We start from the raw sequence: 23,910 nt of genomic DNA, 5'->3' as shown, positions 1-23,910 counted from the left end.
TCATTATGCTCTACACCTGAAACTAAAATGATGTCGTATGTCAGTTATACTTTAATATAAAAAAGTAACTCTCTGTGATTTCCATGATGAATAGGAGCTCAAATAACCCAAAGGGCAGATAATAATATGGTAAAAGTTGTCAGACCTGAAAATGAAGTTATGATGTTTTATACATTAGCTTTAGCTTTCAAATTACACATTTATCCAGGTGAACACATAAATTGTCTCCTGGTACCAAGCATCCGATGGGGAATGGCTGTGACCGCGTGCCTCCTGGGTGACATGGAGACCCTTACTCCAGATGAAAAGCGAGCATCCTGGATAAAGCACCGAGCTGGATATTGCGGGGATAAATCCAGCTGTCTGGCGAGATTGAGATCTACCCAACTTGAGCGCGTAACTCACCGGAAAACAGACAGGTGTTTGTTCGGAACATGAGCATGGGTGAAGTCTCGTCTTCTCTTTCCATTAGTCCCTTTGGTTCTCTGTATCAGTTACATGAGTAAATGCCCAGCCTGACCCAGCAGAAACTCTTTGTCAGCATCATCTATCGCTCCCCTCTGTGTGGATGGACAACGCCTTGCACTGTTGTGTGTGCAAACGCGTGTTCCCATTATTTTATATGAGAACACAACGCTAACCCCCTGACTCCTTGCCAGCGCTTGGTCACCCTGAGTCAACTGGTCCCAGATCTCACATGGAGCCAAAGGGAAAAATGCGAGCCTCTTAAGGAAAAGTCTGTTGAACATAAAATAAAAATGCCTTCAGAAACCCAGACGTACAGCGATACTTCAAGGTGTGGCCAGGGGAGGAGAGGAATCATTTGGGCAGACTGCTAGAATAATGGAGCTCGTGAGTATGTTAATAGGTAGGAGAAATGTTCCTAAATGTCGTCCAGTAATGCAGCCCTTGCCTCATCCACCAAGCTGATAGGTATCAGTGTCATGTAACTGAATGCAGAACCGCCCGGATTCCAAACTCCCAACACAACCGCCAGGGATGCCGAGCGTGCATCCAAGTGCTTTACTGAATCCATCTAGAATAGTCTCTTCTCTGATGTCCAAGCCAAAGAGAAAACCTGTTCCCAGACGGAGTGGGGGTTTTAGAAACTAGGTGACTAGTCCCCAAGGAGACATTGAGGACATTTGCCTGCATGCGAAATAAATCATGATCGAGAGGAATCAATTATGGACCCATCTGCAGTTCATTAATATGATCTGTTGAAAAGGAGGCCAGAGTCACCAAGTCAATCTGAAAGTCTAAAAATAGCACTAATGTGAGCCTGGCCCAGCGCATTTGAGGCAATAAAAAGATGTCTACATCTGCTAGAGCCGGAGTCCCTGGACGCTCCCTCACTCTTTACTACTTATCCTCAGTGGTAATTGGGAAGGGAGGCATTTATCTGCTTTCCAGAAAAAGCAAAAAACATTTCATGAGGATCACTGTGGCCAAAAATATCATTCTGTGTTGATGCAGGAGAATAAACGGACGTTGTCTTTCTATCACGTAAATCCTACATGTTTCAAAGATCTCGGAAGGGTCTCCTCTTAAATTGTTCAAAGGAATACATCGCCCTTGAAGGGACATGGGAGTCACTTGGGTGACAATTACCAAAGTGCCGTGTGGGCACTGATCATGGGAGGTACGCAGATGAGTGATTTTTTAAAGAGTTGATTTATTGTGATGTATTTATTCGAAAAAATATAACTGAACACACCCAACCCATGACTTTTAGATGTTGCTTGGGAATTAAGACAGACCTAAAATAGATCGTAAGTTGAGAAGTGCAATTGTTCAGGTATATAAATGCTAAATAAATTGGTACAGGTGGTCTGCAAAGATGGGGAAAAGGAAATCCGAAAGTGGCACAGGAACGCGTGAAAATTGGAAGACGCTCTTCTAGGGCTGAAGCCAGCTGGGTTCCCACGGCTTGGACGAGTGACGTGGTTCACAGTCATTTTCACCGTCTCACTGAACGCAGAACCACCAAGATCTCCAAATGCCCAGGGGCCTTAAACCGCCTGTCTGGGTCCTCAGCAAGTTTGTGAGAACCACTTGGTTTCATCACTACCTGAAGAAGTCTTAATCCAAACGAACGAAGAAACAGAAGAAGATTTCTTTTCTGATCTACCACCTCCGGGCCCAAATCTCTGACGGTTGAACCAAGTGTGCCCATTGCCCTGGAGGGGACAATAAAGACTGCTTTTCTCTTTTGAGCCAACCTGAGGCTATAGGCACAGGACATGCTACAGGCTTTTGACAGCTTCTTCTGCCTCCAAGGGCCTCATCTCTGAGAGAACAGGCAGGAGCTTTTAAACAGCACTTGTTCACGTCCTGGGCTATTGAGGGATGCCCTGGTAGGAGGCACGTGAAGCCTGGAGGGCTTCAATCCTTCACGTGAAGCCTGGAGGGCTTCAATCCCGTATGGGATTGTGATTTCAGAGGGCACCTGCACTTTGCTAAGGAGGTCAACTTGGGGAATTAGCCATCAACTCACATGGAGGAAAGAAGAGTTTGATGTCTTTTTACTTACCAATAAAGCTCTCATCTCTGGTAAAATAAACTGTGGCTCATGCCACAACGGAATAGCGTGGCTGTTAAAAGCAACGAGTTAGAGCAGACATGGAAACAGAGAAAAAGAAGGAGTTGCAGAATAACATTTTAGCATGATTTGCTTTTGTGTAAAAAGAGAGGATTTCAATATGCTTGCATATAAACACAGAGTATTTCTGGAAGGATTTACTGAAAGTGTTAACGATGGTTGCTTATCCAACAGTGGTAGGAGAGGGGGCACCAAGTGTGGGAAGGAGAGTTTTCAGCTCCACTCTATAGCTCTCTGTGTGTTGGCAATTTTTGCAGTCATCTATACTGCTTTGATAACAAAAGCCTTTTGAAAGATAGCAAACAATGGGAAAATATTCCAAAGCTTATGTCGATGCCCCAGGAATATCAGTCCATGGGACATACGGTAGAGTGAGCCGTTCACTTGCATTTACAAAATAATCACAATACATAATATACATTACCGACTCACATTTACCTAATAATCAGGATCCAGAATGCATATTGCATAACAGTCTTACGTATGAAACCTCTTTGTGCAGAAGCACGGGATGGACAGGGAGCCCTTGCAGTAGCTCGGGTGCGCATGAGCCTGGACCCCCTGGCTCCACGCGATGAGACAGCCCCTCCCCTGTTGGCTGTAATCACAGCCCCAGGTGGAATGCCCTGTCCACGTCGGGCATGAGCTTAGCCACATCACACACGTTAGCTCTCGTCCTCACGGTGACTCTCGGACATAGGTTCAATTTTTACAGATGAGGAAATGGGAACTTTGGAAGTTTACTCCATGACCGTGACTGAAACACTAATTGTCCATCAACACGCACGCCCTCCCGGCCACAGCACGAAGCTCTCACTGGGATTACATTTCCCTGCCCTCCAGTCAATGAAATGTGGGTGTCACTTTAGGCTAACAAAAGGTGCACTTTCTCTCACCTTCTGTGCAGAGATCTCCAAGGCCCTAGGGGACAGCAGAGCCATAAGCTGGAAGGAGCCTGGGCTCCTGCATCACCACCTGAGGATGGTCACCCTCGGACCTGAACAGGAGGTACCTATCAGTGTGCAGTCTCTGAAACTGGAGGGTTTCTTAGTTATTGCGGCTACCGTTACCCTAAGTAATGCAACAAGTAAAAGAAAGTGCCAGAATCCCAGTAGATTTCAAAGGGTAGATCCCAGGGCCATTTGCCTTCTAAGCACCCTGCCTCACCACCATGTTGAAAGGCTCCCAAACCACACTGTGTACACACTCAGCTCCTCTGTGGCCTCTCCTAGCCACCCGCCCAAAGGGGGGCCCTGGGACCAAAGCCGAGTGGAGAAACCAGGGTGGTCGATGCAATAGCACCCCAGCCACGCAACCCTGCTCAGCTACCTTTCTCTACACTGAAGATGATTTGACGGTGGGGATGGTCACCCAGGCAGGCTGCCACGGACAGCAGTACCTCAGCAGTGCCATCAGGAGTCGCTATGCCAGAGAAAACACTGCTCTCAGCTTCACCTCCCATCCCGTGCCTCGGCACCTGCTCTGCCTCAGCCGACACAAAAAGCACCACGCTTCTAACCGCTCCATCTCCGGGAGGCTGTGGGGCCTGGCTGGTGACAGCATTCTTGCCAACCCCTTCCCACACTGACCTGTGCCCCTAGCCCTTGTCTTAAGTCACAGATGGAGGGACACAATGAGGTCCCGAGACCATCTGGTCCAAAAGGGACTGGGGATGTGGGGGTTGGGACCAGAGCTCCAAAAATCTCCTATATTTTGGAAGATGTCTCATCCCCGGCATGACGGTGGCCCAGAAAGATCTGTTGTCCAGTGAGGGGCCCTCTTCATGAGCTGTGGGGAACTGAAAAGCCATCATCTTTGAGGAACATGGAATGTAGCTCTGATGATAGGGGTCATCTTTGGCTTATTTGTCCAGACGTGGTCTCTGCAAGTGAAAAAGGGATGTGTGCTGATAACCACACAAATAAGGGGAAAGAAGCAAGGAGAAAAAAGGCAAGGGTTCCTTGATGACATTCGGGGACACCCTGAGAGGAAACATCCACCCTTTTCTGTTCATTAGCCCCTGCTCTGGCAGACCGCACGGCGTCCCAGCACCCTCTCTGAGAAAGCAGTTGTGCTGGTGATGGACTTCACATCTGTGTGAGGCCCCAGAGGACTCAGTGAGAACCACGTCACCTCCCACTGCATGACTTCCATGAAGACAGCATGGCTGGCTGGTGGTCAAAAAACAGACGTGAGGCCCAAGCCCGGGAGACAAAGGAGGAACTGCCCAGTCAAAACCAATCAGAGTCCGTTGGGGAATGAAAACAACATGCTTCTGTGGTAAGCCTATAGAGAGGCTCTTTTCTAATATTTTCCAAGACCTCAGCTTGTTGGAGTTTTTGTTTTGCTTTGTTTTGTTTTGTTTTTTTATAAAATCCTACGCAAGAAAATGTTACACAGAGGCCCTGTTATAGCAACTTCTTCACAAACGTTGCATCACATTCTCAGGGGCGATATTAGCATTTAACCATACTAGAGAACTAGTAGATACCGATATCCTGAAAACTCAAGTAGCTAATTTCTTCGTTCAATGCTAAGTGTTTCAGTGATGCGTCCAGAAGACTCTATGACATTTGTTAAGAAGAAAGGTAATCAATGATGTTATTTTAGGAGAAAACAACTAATTAATTTTCTTTAAAAAAGAAGAAAAACCAATTTTTTTCCCCATTCTAGTTTCTTAAAGAACTAGAATAGTTGGGAACAGTTCTTGATTAAGTAGCTAGCATGAGTGCATTTTTCGGTGGTATCATTTTCTGGTTTCTAGCAACATACTTGTCTGTATGTTGATACACTCATTATCCTGACAACAGAGGTTTCCTCCAGTTTGTAGGAGATATTCACACTTTGTTCCAGACTCTCCTACAGGCACTGAGGATCCAGGAGTGATCAGATCAACCCTCGTGGAGTTTATATTCTGATGGAATAAAGATGTGTACCGCAAGAAGTTGAGCCCCTTGTTCATGGCAAAAAGCCGCCATGTTGACTCCTACTCAGCAGACCACACGTGCTGTAAGGGATGGGAAACTTGAATCAGCCCTCCTCTTGAACTCAGGCCTTTCCTTAACTCCAGTGAGACAAGCCAAAATGTTTCAGCGCCAAACACAGGGTAGATCTCAAATATAATATGTGACTCAAAAGCAGTTGTTGGGATATTGCCCCTTTAGCGAGTGTCGGATTGGTTCCAGAGGAAAGGTTTTAGACAGCCAGGCTCAGAGCACACGTCTGGAGGGGAGTCCTCGGGGCCCAGCTTTCTGGCAGGCATCTGGGCTGAGGGACTAGCAGGGCTCTCTACGTGCTCACATGTGAAGTACTGTGAGACACACAGCCTGTGGAAGCCAGCAGGGCTTTCCACAGGGCCAATGCACTGTCCACCTGCAAGCTGCTAACCTCACTCCACCACCCCCTGACAAGAAGGAGGCTGGGACATGTTTTCAGGGAGTGGCAACCTCTTAAGGCTATAATCATGTCAAATGACTTCCATTAACTAAAATCACAACACCGTGATGGAGTCCTCAAGAAAAGACACGAAAATGGCCATGTTGTCACAGAGCTGAGCCCATTAGGGAACACTGACTGTCTTACTCTGATCCAAGCCAAGTGGTGAGTCAGTCAGGGACAGGGCAGACATTTTCTTTTCAGTAAGTAGTATTTTCTTCAAATAAAAAAGTAATGGAGAAGCCAGACACAAAACGACAAATGCTGTTAGGATTCCACTTATATGAGGTCCCTAGAGGAGTCGAATTCACAGAGACAGAAAGTAGCATAGTGGCTGCCAGAGGCTGGGGGACGGGAGAGAGGGAGTTAGTGTTGAAAAAGGATGGAGTTTCAGTTTGGGAAGATGAAAAAGTCCTTGAGATGGATGGGGGTGATGACGGCAGAGCAGTGTGAACGGACTTAATGCCTCTAAAAATTGGTTAAGAAGGAAAATTTATGTTAGGTAGGTTTTATCACAATGAAAAAAAAGTGATGGGACTACTCGTTCTGATTCTTTAATTAGATCATTTGAAGATTAATTGCATTCTGTTTAGCATTTTCTTTCTGTATATGTGTTGGCCTTTCCACAAGGCATTAGACGGAGATTTTTAAGGACAGGGACTATTTATCATTTATCATTTGAGCCCCACAGCACCAGTACAAAGCCCTAATACATAATGCTGGATAAATGTTATTTGAAGGAAAAGAAAAAAAACAAAGAGTGAACACGTGGACCCAGCATTCCCTCATCAGCAAAGGCCATGCCCTTGCACCGTGATTTTCCTAAAAGCGTCTTCGCAGAAGAGTAACAATAACAAAAACAGTGGACATTTTTGAGTGTCTTGCATTCAGAGTAATGAAGATCTTCAAGCCAAGAAAACACCAACGTTAAGTACACATCTGTAGTCATATTGAAAGTTTCTTGCCTACAGTTCCCACAAAGCCCTCCCCACTCCACTCTAAGAAGAGGGAGGACTGATGAATGAATGAATAAATGAATGACTTTCCTTCCCGGTCCACGGGACTAGATTGTCCCCAACCAGATATCAGAAGCTTCCATGCAGAGAGCCTTCCTGGTCCCTGGAGAGGTAAAGGAACCCCCTAAAGTTGGTCCGGCATCAACGTCCCTTTCCGGGGTAGCTCCTTCCGCTGGGTGAGACAGGAAGTGATCACCAGCTGCCCTCCCGCTGACTCAGCCATGGAACCTTTACAGTAATCTGACTTCACGGTTCTGGTGCCTCCCTGGGCAAAGACTTTCTCATTTTCTGGTAAAGCGGATCTCAGAGGCACGGGAAACTCAACAGCAAAAAGAAAGGAACAGCAGAAAGAGACTCTTGCATTATTCAAAGCCCAGGAGCATGCATGGCACAGGGGAACTAGAGTGCCTTTTTCCTCGGTTTGCTTTTCAATGCTGAGCAACCCTCCCAGTGTCCTCAAATTCCTAAGATTTTTTTTTAAAAAACATCTCACATTTTGGTACTAAATAAATCCAACCATTTGCGCACTCCAGTCATTTTTAGTAAAGAGTACATTAGCTGTTTTCTCTGTAGAACAAAACCAAAACCTCATCTAAATTAAAAGCTATGCACAAAAATAAGGGGGAATATTCTGGTTAGTGCAGCAGAATCACCATGAGTTTGGCCAGGGTTCTCGGCCCGCTTACCCATTTTTTTGGTGACATTAAGTACATTCACAGTGTTGTGCAACCCTCACCACCATCCATCTCTAACGACTAGGGAGATCTCAAAATATGTAATCATAGTGAGAAAGCTTTTTCTGGGCTCAGAAATTCAGAATGACAGAAACTATCATTTGTGGCATTATCATGGAGGAGAATCTGAAAAACCTCCGGCCACAAAATACCTAGATCTGCCGTACAAAAATAACAAACATGGTTTTAAAAGCACAGCTGAGATCAGTAAAGGAAATCCCTGAGGCCAAAGCCAGCTGAGCACTGGGGGAGCTCTGGCAGGGAAAAAAGTCACCTTGAGTTTCATAACCTCGGGCCACACTTCACACAGCCTTGGGGTTTAAACTGACACACCTGTACAGTCTGGGAACTCCCAGCCTATTAAATAACATGAAGAAAGTCCCAATCTAGTCATATCACAGGGGTACCTGCTACAGCAAATGAGCTGCTTCTCTGTGGCAACCAATCCCCAACCTCAGCCACACAAGATTCCCATCGTGAGTGTTCTTTGAAACAGAAGCTCACAATCAGAAACTACAAAATGCTTCAAGGGACATGAGCCCGAAGAACCAGAGTCAACAGACACTACAGGCAGTGTGGGTCATTACCTCGGGAACCCCAAGAACGTCGGTAATGAAACAATCAGAAGGAGCTAAAAATTATGGTTAAGATAATTTAAAAATGTAAAAGGGAGGATCGACATTATGAGCAAATAATCAGACTCTGCTTAAAAAAAAAAAAAAAAAAAGACCAGGCATATTTGAAAAAGGACCAAATATAACTTCTAGAAATGAAATGTTATATCATTAAAACCAGAAACTTATTGAGTGGGTTTTATGATCAGATTGGACAGCTGAAGAGAGAACTGTGACCCAGGAAATGGTGTGGAAGGAGATCACCTGGAGGACAGCGCAGAAAGACAAAGAGATTTTCCAATGAAAGAGAAGTTAAAGACCCGGAAGATAAATGCAGCTCACGCAGGAGATCCAGAAAGAAAGACTGGAAGAGGCAATGTTTTAAAGATAGGGGCAGAGAACTTTCTAGGAGAGGATGAAAATCATTCAGGAAGCAAAACTGGTTTGAAACAAGATACACAAAATTAGACCCATTGTAAGGAAAAACTGCCAAAGGGCAAAACCAAGGGTGGGGGGTAGCTTGACGGTAGACTTTTCAGTAGCACCAAGAGAAGTCAGTAGTCAGTGGAACCTTTTCAAAGCACTGAGAGATACAGGATGATCTTACTCCGTTTACCAGCTAAAAATAGCAAAGGGACAAACTAAGGCTAAGTCATAGATCATGCTTAGGGTTAATCATAAAAAGTTACTTTCGGAGGAATGTTGGACTGTGTGGGGCGTGATCTGTACAGTCGCACAGGGTCCCCACTCTTGGCCCAAGGCTCTGCTGTCACCGGCCTGAAATTTCCTAATAATATTGAACGAGGAGCCCTGCAGTTCCAGTTTTCACTGGACCCTACAAATTATGCATCTGGTTGTGCAGGCCCGGAGGACCTGGTACCACTGAGAAGCAAGCAAGCAACATCCTATACAACATGTGGTCAAGTTCTTTAAAACAAAGCAAATATCATGCAGAAATATCTAAGTCTTGTAGCTTGAAAGACAGGAAAGAAAAGGATGTATGCCAATATACTTGACAGGGTTTTTCAACTACCAGTGGTCATGTCCCTTGTACACGGGGAGAGAAGAGAAAACCAAGCTCGGTCAGGGATAGTACCAGAAAGGAGTGAGATAAATCACCAAAAAGCAAATACCTATTAAGCCAGGTGACTTGCACAATGCACCCAGGAGCTGAATAAAACACAGTGGAAAGAGAGAGGGAGCTGATGGTGGTGGAAAGAAAAATATCTTTCTCAAACACATCAGTAGAAACACTCCATGGCCGGTGCCTGGGTGACTCAGTCAGTTAAAGATCTGTCCTCAGCTCAGGTCATGATCTCAGGGTCCTGGAATTGAGCCCCGCATCGGGCTCCCTGCTCAGCGGGGAGTCCACTTCTCCCGCTCCCTCTGCCCCTTCCCCCGCTTGTGCACTCTCTCTCTCTCTCTCTCAAATAAATAAAATCTTTAAAAACGAAAAAAGAAGCACTCCATGGCATCACTGGTGAAGTCTATGTATTGGTCCAAATCAGACAGCTAGAAACACCGTAATGCCAAACAATCTAGAGGAAGTCCCTCCTGTGCTCCTTCAGGTTATAACAGGTAATAGTGAGGAAAGGCTGCTTTAAAGAGTGTCACGATGCATTTCATTGTTCAATTTTTTTTGTTATCAGAAGATTCTGGTAATATCAGAAGGAAAAGGCAGGAAAAGGTAGCAGGACTGGTATGAAGCCACTTGATTCATTATTTTTTCAAAGGCTCAAGTTTAAGGCCTTAAATGAGAGTGGGCTCGTTCCATTAAAATGGGTTTTCACTAGTACCCTGGCTTTTGAAGAAATGAAGAGTTAATTAAACCACATGTATTGTATTTGCGGCCATCTCGGTCCCTTAGACCAAAAAAAAAAAAAAAAAAGTATCAAACATCTCATAGAATGTACCATTTTTCAGACTAAAACTTCAGAGTTGCAAAACAGATAGCCTTGTAATATCAGAATTAAAATGGAAACTTTTTATCTGTAGTTTCTGAGGTTATGTGGGTCGGATGGAGGAAGATGGTGAGCCACGGCAAAGGGGCAGCTGAGAGAGACACACACAGACAGAGACACAGAGAGAATGATTGTTGCAAGTCTCTACTTGGTCCTGGGGGCCACGTCTATAGTTTTTCATCTGGAGGTGGTTTTTTGGGAACTGCCTAGGACTGTCCTCGTGGAGGTAGAGCGTGAACATTTCCTCAAATATGAAACTAACAAGCACCAGTAAAGGACTTAATTGGATATAAATGTTGATCCCCTTCAGCGAGCTGTCCTCGTACTGGAAAAGGGGTATGAGGCCTTTCACAATAATTGAACTCTTCGCTGGTCCAAGACACTCCCTCCCAGATGGGACATCTGTCCTGCGCAACATGGTACAAGGAGTGGAAATTGGGGGAGTGGGAGGGATGAGTTCAGAAGGAGGGCTCCAGGCTGGCTACATCCGAGCCTCCCCGGAGTCCACACATGCCTGTTTCTCCTTCCTTCTCGTTCCCTCTGTTCCCCAGAAAACTCTCTGAGAATGGCGCTCTTGGCCGGTTTCTTTCTCTCCTGGGACAAGCTATGGTGGGCGGCGGGGATGTTCGCACACAGGAGGTTTAAACAGGGACGTCTGAGATCGGGACTTGTGTAAAGACACAAAGAATGGCCTTCACATCACAGCTTCTGCCTAGCTTTTCAGCTTCCTCCTCCTTCGAAGATTCCTCTAGTTTGGTTTTGATGGCCAAATGTCCACTCCTTCCTCTTTCGGCCTTTGTAGGCATCTCGAGTAAACAATGACACCAAGATCCAGCATGTGCTTCTCTGTGTGCTTTGGGGATGTACATTTTGTGGAAATAAAAAAGAGAACCTGTTTCTGCTGGTTTCCCGTGCAAGGAAGTTGAAGGTTTGGCAGTGGTTTGCCTGTTGGTTTCTAGCCCAATGGCCTGGATGAGCCACACAGATGGGTGCTTTCGTCAGGATGAGCACACCACCTTTGCTAGTGCAGTGAACTGGACCTAATTAAAATACAAGATGAGCACATACCAAAAATGCTAGGAGGAAGAGGAAGAGAACCTGACAAGGTAAAATGGGTCATTAAGACAATGAAGACAAAGGGAAGGAAGGAGGGTGATTTCACTGGTGGTACGTTCCAGAAGAGTCACTGGCTAACCCCCTTCTCCCATACAGAGTCCTGCTGTGAGGACAGCCCCCCAGGGACTAAGGCATAGCTCAGAACAAGCAGCCAAAGCTTCCAAGTCAAGATCTTTTAAAGAGCTGGTGCACAGTGGACCGAGAAGGACATTTTTTCAGAACGCAGTACAGGTATACAGGAGACATTTGAATGCTTCCAGAACATTGCGGGTAGTGCAAATCGGAAAGCAAGTTCACCTCACATTTATTCCTTATTTATATTTAGTATATTTACTGAATGTGCCTCTTGCATTACAGTCCATGGGCATGTAGGAAGAATGATAATTTTTTTTTTTTAAAGGGCAGTCCCTGCTATTGGACTTAGAACCCATCACCTGAAAATGCATGCCAAGGCAAGCTATTTCCAGGGATCATTCTGTATGCCTGCTTGCCTTTTTTTTTTTCTACCAAAGTTTCTGGGAATAGCTGCATGAATGTGTCATTTGACAGAGAGCTTCTGTAGTCAAGGCTTCCGCAACTTAACACGGGACAGAAAACCCTGGGTAGACCAGTAAGACAAATCCTACTTGGGCAGAGTGTTACAGAGACAGAGGAGATGTGTCTACACAGTCACAAACGCAGGCTGCCAAGGGACAAACATGTTGTTAAATACTATTTTTAAGCTAAAAAAAAAAAAAGCTCTTTAAAATGCACATTGTAAGCAGCTTAGTACAAAGAGCCAAGCCATAAGAATTACATCTTTAAAAAGGCACAGGAGACTGGCTGCCTGGGTGGCTCAGGTGGTTAAGCATCAGACTCTTGATTTCAGCTCAGGTCATGATCTCAGGGTCGTGGGATCGAGTCCTGCATCGGGCTCCGCACTGGGTGTGGAGCCTGCTGAAGATTCTCTCTCTCCTCCCCCCACAGTTTGCACCTGCTTTCTCTCTCTCTCTCTCTCTCTCTCTCTCTCTCTTTCTCAAAAATAAATAAATACAATGCACAGAGGTGGCAACGCAGAAAACTGTACAGATTTCGTGTTTTGGTAGAAAACTTTCGAGGACCAAATAACTGAAGGGAAAGCTGAATGAGCGCATCGACGCTGTTCCAGCCTGGCCACCGGGTGGCCCCCTGCCCAGCCCAGAATAGTTGTCTCCAGAAAAGGTGAATCACGTCATTCCCAGCAGTTAGGACCACTGCCTACCGCTACTTAGCATTCTTTCACTTCCCCTTCCCCTTTCATCCACACACACCCACAATCTGGGGCAGGAGGCGAAGAGAAGGGAAGAGGAGCCGAAGGACACAGGGGCTCACAGTGGAACTGAAGCCACCATGTGACCTGTCAAGGGAAGAGTGATTAAGAACTGTGGGCCTGAGTCTGAATCCTGCCATTCCTTCAGGATACTTACGCTTCCAACAGCCACTACTTATGGCTCTTTTTCGGAGTATTGCCTACAGGCCACCAGACAGCTTTACTTGCATATATAAGGAACCAGAAAAACATGGGAATGATTAAGAGGTAGCCCTTATCCAAGGATCAAGGGCTGATGGCAGGAGTATAGCGCCCCCATCCCCTTGCCCCCAGTGGGAGCATCCCTGAGGGGATGCTTGCAGGGCCCAGTGCAAAATGAAAATGCAGGATCCCTTGCAGGGCCCAGTGCAAAATGAAAATGCAGGTTCCTTGTTCCAAAGTTATTAAGAATTTTAAGACATCAACAGCAGAGCATCAATCCGAGCACAGGGCCCTTCTGAGCATGGAGAGTCGCATGCCGGCACAGGATGCATGCCCATGAAGCCTGCCTAGGGACTTCTCTGAGATGGCCCCTACTGGCTCACTTCCCAGGCTGGCTCCCCCTGCCCTCTGAGCAGGTTTCTCCAGGAATCACTTCCCTAACAAGTCACCTGCCCACGAATCCTCATCTCAGGGTCTGCTTCTAGGAGCCTGACCCAAGACAGGGCCTTGGATGTGCTTTGTGAACTTCTTGAAACCTCAGTTTCCTTCATCTGCAAAAATGGGAGGAAAATAGAGCATCTTGTTGAGCTGCTGGAGAATCGCATGAGATAACGCATGAAAAGTATTTAGCACCGTGTTGGGCATGTAACACGTGCTCCATGAACGTTAGCTAGCTGACAGCATTTTATTATAATTACCAACAAAATTAAGTGCCCTTGCCTTCACATTGGCCTCCCTCTCCAGCCTCTTAGACTTCTCTAGGCCCAGGTGGGATACTGAGATTGAGCCATTCTGCTAGGAACACCCACACATCATTTGTGCTTTAGAAACCTTTCCATTCACTGAAAAGCGTATCGTTAAAATACACAGTTGATCACAAAACCCCAATGAGAGCCAAGACTCCAACCAAGCCAAGACGTTCTTAACCACTTAGAACCAAACAAAAGAAAGCAAGCTTTAGGACAACAGAAGTTGGTTTCGCTTTATCAAATGTGTATTGATTGACCTGATGGGCCCTTGTTCTGTGTGAGGAATCTAAGGATACCAGAATTTCTAAGACACAGCCCTGCTCCTCAAGGAGCTCATAGGTTCAGCCAACTGAGTCAGGGAAGCCCAAATGTTCTCTGACTTGGGATGACTTGATGTTTGGATGACCTGCACACATCAAGTGACATGCCCTTTGCCCTCTGCTTCCTGATTCCTGATATGACATGTGGAAATGTCTGGCTGGAGCATGGTCCTCCCCGAGCATCTTGTAGCACTGTCCCCTATCTCCTACCCAGGCACCCCTCACTGTTGCTGTTCAGATCAGAAGAACAGTCTTGGCATCCCTGGCGATTTCCTGGTGTACAGCAGGCAAAGACTGACTCAATAAATGAATGTATCCGTCGATTCATTGGCCAGTCAACCCACTAACCAACAAAGATACTTGGAGTGCATTTTCCCAAAGAAACAACATGGCGGGTGGTGAGTGGCTCCAAGGCAGCCCCACACCCTGACTCTACCACTAACACAGCAAAGGGGCAGCTGGGAATAACTGGTCCATTTCCACTTTCCTTAACATGTTACTCTCAAACAAACTCTGGGAGCCCAGCTGCATTCACATGTTGCAGACATGCTTAAGGAATGGGTCCCTCTCTGACTTTTCCTGGCCAAGGCTTGAGCAGAAGGAAATGCAGTACTTTGAATCAGCAGAGCTGCAAGCTTTCTGTGAAGGTACTCTTGAGGGTTAGTAAGGGGCCCACAGAGACAGCCAGACTCACTGAGTGACAGGTTTATTTCATGGAGTAGCCTTGTTCAGGGGAAAACTTTGGGTTTCATTTGACTGTCACCTAGAATAAGGTCCAAGTGCTTATCACCGTAATGTGGCACAAGGGGCAACTGTCCCCACTTTGGAAAAGCTACTTTTCCCCCTTGGATTTGCTTCACAGTAAAGGCTGTTGTTGTAACTAATTGGGGTGCATAAATCATGGCCAAGGCCATTTGCAGTGTCCTCTCATGGGGCACTCTCAGATACCAGCAGAGCCCCTCAGAGCCTCTCCTATCCCTGGGAGCACCCTCAGCTACTCCCTTGTGTCCTTGCTTGGCAACCAGTCCCCACACCATCCTCCCCGAGCAGCATCTTCTGTGTCTTGCTCACCTAATCAGAGGACTGAGATAGGATGCCCTCACCATCCCTGCAGAAGGGGGCACCATGTCTGCAGCTGAAAATGGGTAAGTGCTAACCCCTGACTGTGACACTTCAGAAAATGTTTCTCTTTAAGTAGCAAATCAGAAGCGCTATGCCTACCATTCAGAGCTGTTGCAAGAATCATCAAGTGTGAACTTCCAGCCCAGCTCCTGGCTTGAGGTAGATGTTTTGTGTTGTACACTGGAAGCAGTGACATGTGGTAGGATAGATGAGCCCTCCTGCTGGAAAGAGGGACCTTGTGCTTGGAGATGTGGTTTTCCTTTCCAACCTACCAACCTCCAGTATGTAGAGATCCGAGCCCAGGATCAGGGTAAGAATTTCTGAATTCTCAGATACAACTCATGATTCACATGCCCCGCCGTGAGGATCACGTAAAAGGTATCTACATTGCAGAAATCCTGCAGAGGATTCTCCTGTTCTCAGACACCTTCACTTACGTTCTGGCCACCTACTTACAGAAGTCATTTGCCACCAAAGAATTTCATACCAAGGCTCAGAAATAGAATTTTTTCCCCTAATGTCAGGGTTCTCCAGAAGAACAGATCAATAGAGCATATGCATACAGAAAAAGGGGTTTATTTTATGGAATGGGCTCACACAATTGCTGGCAGGTCTGAAAACTGCGGGACAGACAGACAAGCTGAAGACCCAGGGAAGAGTTACTTTTGCAGTCTCAAGTCTGGAGGCAGAAGTCCTTCTTCCTTAGGAACCTCAGTTTTTTTCTCCTAAGAACTTCAACTGATTGGATGAGGCCCACCCACTTTACGACGGATAATCTGCTTTCTTCAAAATCCACTGATTTAAATGTTATTTATATCTAAAAAATTCCTTCACAGTGACATCTAAACTAGTATTGGGGTACTCTAGCCTATGCTGGTTCATATGTAAAATTAACCACTACTTCCTATAGTATTTGTTTGTAATCCTTGTAGCTGAGTGAGGTTGATGTAGCCATACAGAGGAATGAAGTGTAGGAGATGAGGTATAGAACCTTATAGGGCAAAATTTCTTTCAAAATGTAAGATCCTCATTGACTGTAAGTTATTAGAAGGAAGGGGCCATGTTGGAATGGATTCTGATCTCCACTGCCAAGCTCAGGGCACATGAGAGATGCTTCAGGAGTAGTAAGTGCATCATGGACTCTGGATCCAAATGGCCTGGGCCCCCATTCCAGCTCTCCAATGGACTGGCTATGTGATCTTGTTCTGGTTATTTAACCTCTCTGTACCTCGTTTTCTTATATGAAAATAGGAATAATAAAGTGAAAACAATAATTGGTATGAGGATTAAATAAAGTAATATTTATAAAATGCTTACACCAATATCTAGGTGTTTGTAAATAGAACACCACTCTTCCCCAGCTGTGGACCACAGATGATACATCATTGATCATTTTGTTGCACCACCATCCTCAAAAGTTTGAGCCTGTTCCCGTCAAGCCTGGTGGAAGGTCCTTGCATCCCCTGGTCCACAATGAAGAGTGTAAGGGTGCAACGCATAGATGCTTGGTTCTGAGTACACCTGCCTGTCCACATCCAGCTCCAGTGCTGCTCACAAAATGCAGCCGTCCTGCCATGGAATTCTGCCCAGGACACAGATCCTCACAAGCTGTAACTGCTCACCATCACCAAGAAGAACAGAACACAGTATCTTCTGAAGATTTGCCTTTATCTTTGCAAAAAATGTAGAAAAAATGAGCTCTCCTCTCCAGATGGCCATTTTTCCTGTCTCGAAAATGTGAGTGGGTGGTGTTGGACCTAGTGTATTGAGCTTCTCCTATAAAGGCTGATTATTTAATTCAGTATTATTTTGTAATGGTGGTAAGAATAATGGTGCTGGGTTCCCCCATCAACATTAGATTCAACCCAATTTAGAAACCAAAGGATGATGATGATGATGATGATGATATTAAAAAGCTCTTATTTCTAGTATTCTTAAACACCTTTGAGTAAGATGATAACAGAAGCACCAAGGACCCTTAGTCATTAGATGCAAAAGGAAATTCAATCTGTAAAAGTATATAATGAGCTCAAGTACTTTTAAAAGTCCCTTGACATGATTTGAGTGATTCCTGAGTTTTCTAATTCTTCCTAAAGACACTGCTGAGTAACTGGCCCAGCTGACTGGAGGATCCTTTGGTTGTGGTGTGGAGGGCGTGAGGAGAGGGTGGCCACAACAGTGTCCCCCCATTATAGCACTTGGGGGAAATGCCAGCTTTGTCCACTGCTGGGCCTTCCAACATGGCACTGATTGTGGCAATGGGTTGGAGGACGAGACTGGGCTGGGCAGGTTGTGGAATCACCTTTGTAACTGCCTTAGCTATCTCTCAGCCCTGAGCTCCTCTGAGCTTTCAACACCCAATAACACCCCTCAATGGGACCCCTCAGATCCACTAGAATCCACTAGGAGCAACAGTAGCAGGCATGGGGTGGAGGCAGGGCTAGGAGTCGGGAGGTGCTGCCAATTCAAATCGCCCCCCCAGCAGGGCAGAGGGAGGAGATGAGAAACAACAGAATGGACCTGTCTGGAGAACAGAGACTCCTTCACAGTAGAATTCATTCTTCAAAACAAAACGTAATGGGAGCAAAGTAGGTGAAGGCGGAGCTGTTTTCATTAAAGCAAGAGCAGGGGGGAGTCCAGAGCTCTGCTTCTGTTCTCCTCACTGGACCTGGCATCGACCACTTACCAGCTGACTGGCCTTAGGCAAGGTAATTGCCCCACTGAGCCTTGGTTCTTACCCATAGAGCAAAGAGAGGCTTCAGAAGACTTGTTTAGAGGATTACGTAAAATGACGTACAGATGGCACCAAGCATAACACACTGGTACTTTCTAACAGCTCCTTCCCCTCCTCTTGCTTGTGATGGCTGAAGGTGAAGGAAGAAGAAGCTAAGCTTTGTTCCCTAAAAGGTTCCCGAGGCCCAGATGAAGCTCCAAAGTCCTTGGCTGGATAAACTATATGGGAGACTCCCAAGGCGTTGGGATGTGGGGGCTGGGTCTGCCTTAGACGACAACCAAGACAGAGCAGAATGTGGTAACTGTCCCTTCCGGAGTCATTTCATAGGCCACCTGTTAATTCTATTATCCTTCCATCTCCAAGAGAAGAGATGCGTGATGGATCTGCATTCTTTCCCCTGTGTTCTAAGATCCTTCCACTGATGGGCCCTGATGAGTGGTTATGAAAGCTAAGGATGCAGACCCTTGGTGGCCAATGGCCCTGCATTTCCTTCTGTAGCCACAGGCTTTGTAGTGGGCAAGAACTTTGCTTCTCACTGCAATCAGCCTTGGGCATTTTCCTTCTGTGCTTTGGGGCTTGAAGGAATATGACCAAATACGAGTTCATCATAAATGCCCTTCCAAGTAACTGGTTCTGCTTTTACATCTTTTAAATCTTGGTCCAAAATGGAGTTTCTGAAATCAGATTCCATCTCCCCAATTCCACCTTACTGGAGGGAATTCAGTACATCTCAAGAGACACACTCTTTAGCATTTCCACCCCAATTATGACTTTCCCCAAACCCATTTGTGGCTGCCTTCTTGTGATTGCTGAAACATCCATTTTGGATAATTTCCCAAATAACATTGTTATTCTGTAAATTAAAGGCTTTCTGGAAAAAAAAAAAAAACAACTACAAACAATGAGCTCATTAATGTAGCTTGGTACACAACCAACATACTGGATAACAACAGTACTTAGATACACAAATAGTAACCAGTTCAGGGTCCAGTGAGGAAAATGGTATATCCTTCAAGAGTTTGTGTTTTTTTTTCCCATGGCAACACAACAAAATATCTGCAAGAAGAACCTTAAGATTCGTGCAAAATGTCTCTGAGAAAAACCCTTAAGAAATGCTAAAGAAGAGGGGCCCCTGGGTGGCTCAGTCGGTTGACTGTCCGACTCTTGATCTTGGCTCAGGTCTTGATCTTACAGTTGTGAGTTCGAGCCCCACACTGGGCTCTGTGCTGGGTGTGGAGCCTACTTTAAAGAAAAAGTGCAGTAGGAGAGTAGAACCAATGGAAACACATACCGTGTTCAAAGAAAAATTCATTATCATGTCAATTCATAATCATGTCAGTATCTCCACGGTAATTAACATTATTGAGTCAATTATGTTTATACAAGGTGATTTCAATACAAATACCCACTTTTCTTTTAACTAAATAAGCAGATTTTAAAGTTCACATGGCAAAGGTAGCAAACAAGAATAGCCAGGAAAAGGAATAAGAAAACAGAACAAAGGGAAAAAAGGGAAGAAGAAACAACCATCCCACATATGAAAGCACATCACAAAGTCTCAACAAGGACAACAGCACGGTACCAGCTAATGGACAGACAGCCCAAGCGGTGGAATAAACTAGGAATAGACCCAGTTCTGGTCAGAAATTCAGTAAATTGCAAAGGTAAATGTCTAACCATTAGGGAATAAGCCAGTAAATGGTACTAAGACAATAGAAAAGGAGTTAAGCATACTATACCATAACTCCTGAATAGGAGCCACAACATCAACTCCAAATGTATCAAAGATGTAAAGATTTTTTAAAAAATGAAACCATAAAAGTACTAGAAGGAAACATGGCAAATTCCTGTAGAACCTGGGAGTAGGGGCAGCCTTTCTTTTTTATCCAGAATCCATTAAAAAAAAAAAGATTATAGTATCCTACCACCTAATTTTTTTTAAACTTATACATACATACACAGCATAAGCAAAATCAAAGGGCAACAAGGTGGGGGTAAATATTTACAAGTCCTATCACAGAGAGCTAATCTTTCCCCGACAGGAAAAGAGCTCCTAGAAATGATTAAGAAAAAAGACAGAGCCAACAAGACAATTTTTGTTTAGATGGGCAAAGGATACACAGAGGCAGCTCACAGAAAACGAATTGCAAAGTGGCTCCTTAAACGAATGGAATGATGCTAAGGCGAACCTTAATAAGAGGAATGCAGATTAAAACTGCAAGGAGGGGTGCCTGGGTGGCTCAGCTGGTTAGGCGACCGACTCCTGGTTTCCGCTCAGGTCATGATCTCAGGGTCCTGCGATGGAGCCCCGCGTGGGGCTCCGCACTCAGTGCAGGGTCTGCTTGAAAGATTTTTTCCCTCTGCCCGTCCCCTCACTCATGAGCTTTCTCTCTCTCTGTCTCAAATAAATAAATAAATAAATAAACCTAAAAAAACCTGCAATGAAATGTCCATGTGGTGGGGCTGTGGGAAGAGAGGATCCCTCCTCAATGACCAGGGGCTGTGTATATTGCACAGCCCCATTCAGAGTATCTGGAAAGCCTTGTAAATATCATAAACACACATACTTTTGACCCAACCATCCTACTTGCAGGAATTTATCTTACAGATGTACCTGCACATGCAGGAAATGTCCCAGGGGAGCACTGTTCATAGGAGCAAAAGATTGGAAGCAACCCAAGCGTCCATCAATAGGAAACTAGTTAAATAAATTTATGGCATGTCCATAAATAGGACACTATAAAGATGTAAAAATGAATGGAGACACTCTTTAGGCACTGATTTGAAAGATCTCCAAGATATACAATTAAGTGAAGAGAACAAAGTCCAAACCCATTTGCAAAGAATGCTAACTTTTGTCAGGCTTGCCCACAAGGGTATTCCACCGGAGATTCAATGTGCATTTCTCCCTCCTTAAATGAGATTGGGGATCCTTCCATTCTTTCATGAGCCACTTCCGTTTCCTTTTCTGTAAAGGGAAGAAAGAAAAAGAAAAACTACACACACACACACACACACACACACACACACACACACAGAGGCACAATAAAAACGCCCAAGAAACTACTCTTAGTGTTCACTTAGGATGGGAGCAGGGGTAGAAGACCAGCTTTTCACAGTTTGGATTCTGAACCAAGAAAATGAATTATCCGTTCAAATGAAAACGCAAACTAAATTAAGTCTTTCCCAACCAATTCCTCAGGCTCCCGCTAAGCCTATCGTCTTTCCATCCGTCAAGTATTTTTCCCACCTCTAAATTTGACTTTGGAGGACGGGGCAAGGTCAAGGGTGAACGGGCAGCTGGGGGTGCCCCACCAACACCCATAAGGATTGCCCCATGTGAATGGACTCCTGCCCATTTGTAAAAGACGAAGTCAGCAGCGGGGCTATTTTTGCCGCAAGAGGAACCCATTCCTGCTTTGGGAAGACTCGGGCCACTGAGTCGGGGCATCTAGGCAGAGCGACTTCGACCACGGGCAGCACGTTCCTACCGCCAGCCCAGGAAAGAGAAGGGTCCCAACCCCAGAATGTTTCCTCTCCAGCCTTCCGTGCTGCCGCTGGACCCAGACCCGCCCTGACTTCCCTGTGGTGTTTAAAGCTTTGCCCGGATTACAAATGTGCAACTGCTCTCAGGTTCGGCTCAGTAATCTGCATTACTACTGGAGCGCCTGGGACGGCAGCCTGTCACCCCCAGCTTTAAATATTTTCCCAGCGTAAGGGACCCCTGGCCACAGCTTTGTTTTACCTTCCTTTGCAGAAGAGCAAGAGCTCTGCAAGATGAGCCGGTGCGTCTGACGCCCATGGAAAGAGAAAAGCAGACTGGCGTCTCCAAAGCGGCCGGTCTCCGCAGGCCTGAGTCCTTGCAGCTCCCCCTTTGAGCCCTCTGATTTTATGAGCTCAGAGCACAATATGCTGGAAGTTAGCAGAGCAGCTGCCCCAGGAAAGAATGTGCTCGTTCCCCCATTTGGGACTCCAAGGGAAAGCACTGAGGGGTGTGCGGGCGCAGGGAGCGGGGGAGGCCAGTTTCTCCAGTTCCCACCAGTCTGAACGCGGTCCATGTGAACGAGCTAGTTTGGCCTGGGGAGGCTCCAGTCCCTGAGCTTTTGTAGCAGGCTGGAGAGAATGCATTTGTTCTGTTGCTAAGGGAGGGAACAGATTTCTCCCCCGCCGGGTGCTGCGAGGGCCGAGCGAGGGTCCTGGCCCAAAGGGGACAGGAGACATGGACACTGGCCACCCGAGGGGTCCCGGAGACAGAGGGCTGGAGGCTGGGCTACTGTCTGCCTGAGCACCAAGCAGAGCTACAGCCCTCCAGCCCCTCCACGGCCCTCCACCGCCCGAGGCGTCCCTCCATGTCCACAATCCCAGTGCCGGTGTCTGCAAGGCCACTTTGTTTCCCTAATTAAAAACCGCAGAGGAAGGAGGACTCGGGCCTTGTTCACAAGCTCAGTGACAGAAGGAAGATGCTGGGTTCCCTGGGGCCCGCGACTCATCCACCCTTCGGAGGGGACGGGGCACTGTGCTGTGTTTTCCCTGCTTTCCATAAAAGTGCTAAAGAACCAGGGACTGTCAGTCAAGGCATTGCTGTCCGGCGTAGCCAGGCCACACACCAAGAGGCCCTGGGCAGGTCAGCCGAGGGCAGGACCTTCCTCCCGCCAGCCCATGGACGTTCCGCGCAGAGAAGGGCAGGATTGCAGCCTCTGAAGGCTTTGTCAGAGTGTGGTCCTCAAGCCGGCCGGAGAGTTCCTCATCTTATCCCCATCTCAGCCATCTGGCTGGGACCAGGCGACTCCTGGGACAGGCGGTTGGCGCATCTCCTCCCCGAGGCCCATGGTGTGCCTCAGCATCCATGCCATCCCTCTTCATGACATGTGTCTCACAAAGTCCCTCCTGCCCATCGTAGACCTTAGATCCTGAGGGGACACAAGAGGGCCCATGGACAATTCCCAGACTCTCACGTGCCTGCGGGCCTCCCCTGCAGAGACAGAGTCCTCAGCGCTTCTCCAGCCCCCTCATTCACCCTCACAGCCGCTCCCGGTTTCCCACGTCCCTCTGAAAGTGTGAGCCCCACGGTGCCATCCCCTCCCCAGGGTCCTCTGAGCAGGGCAGAAGCTGTGAGAGCATGGATGGATATGTGCCAAGCACTGGGCTCTCCAAGCTCTTGAGTCGGGTTTCTAGTGTAGGATGTCTCTGCTGATTTGTGGACAAAATATGTCAGCCCCATCTTCTCTGGTTTGACACTCGGAGTTCTTGGCCCCTCATAAACGCCCATGAGACCAGGTGTTTGTGGGTCTCAGGTGGCCTCCTGCAGCCTCTGGAATCACCAAGGGTAGTGAAGCTTAGGGGGGAGGAGGAGACGGGGAGGGCTCTGGAAGCCCACCTGCTAACGTGCATCCTCCTGCCCACCTGCTGGCTGACTTAACAACACCACCCTTCATGTCTGTCCCCAGGCCAAGGGCCCTCGTGACCGAGCCCTCCAGCTCCCTCACTGAGCCAGGGTGAGACCTGGACTCCTACGGTGACCCAGATAGCAGGAACGCAAGGGACCAAAAGCCCCACTGCAGCCTGCACGCCAACAGAAACAGCGAGGGAGGAAGAGGCAGATAGGCGGCCATGTTGGAAGAAAACACGGGAAAATGTAACCTGTACCTGAGTCCAGACTGACTCATACCTCCCTGCGTGCCTACTGCGGACAGATGAGCTATCCGTTGCTGTGTAACAAATTAGCCTAAACTTAGCAGCTCAAAACAGCAAGGGCATTTCTTATGCTACAGTGTCTGTGGGTCAGGAATCCAGGAGTGACTCAGTTGGATGCTTCTGCTTGAGGGTCTCTCCCAAGATTGTCACCAAATGTCAGCAGAGGCGACAGTCCTCTGAATGCTTGACCTGGACGGGATGGTCTGCCTCTAAGATGGCTCTACGGTCACACACTGGCAAGTCATTGGTGGTGGGAGACCTTGTTCGTCATTACAGGGACCTGTCCATGGATCTGTCCTCTTGTGGTAGCTGGCTTCCCAGAGG

This window comes from Callorhinus ursinus, unplaced genomic scaffold (assembly GCF_003265705.2).
Source record: "Callorhinus ursinus isolate GAN/ISIS: 27379988/994484 unplaced genomic scaffold, GSC_fseal_2.0 scaffold32, whole genome shotgun sequence".
NCBI classification, from domain to species: Eukaryota; Metazoa; Chordata; class Mammalia; order Carnivora; family Otariidae; genus Callorhinus; species Callorhinus ursinus.
Note: the sequence above shows the minus strand (reverse complement) of the source record.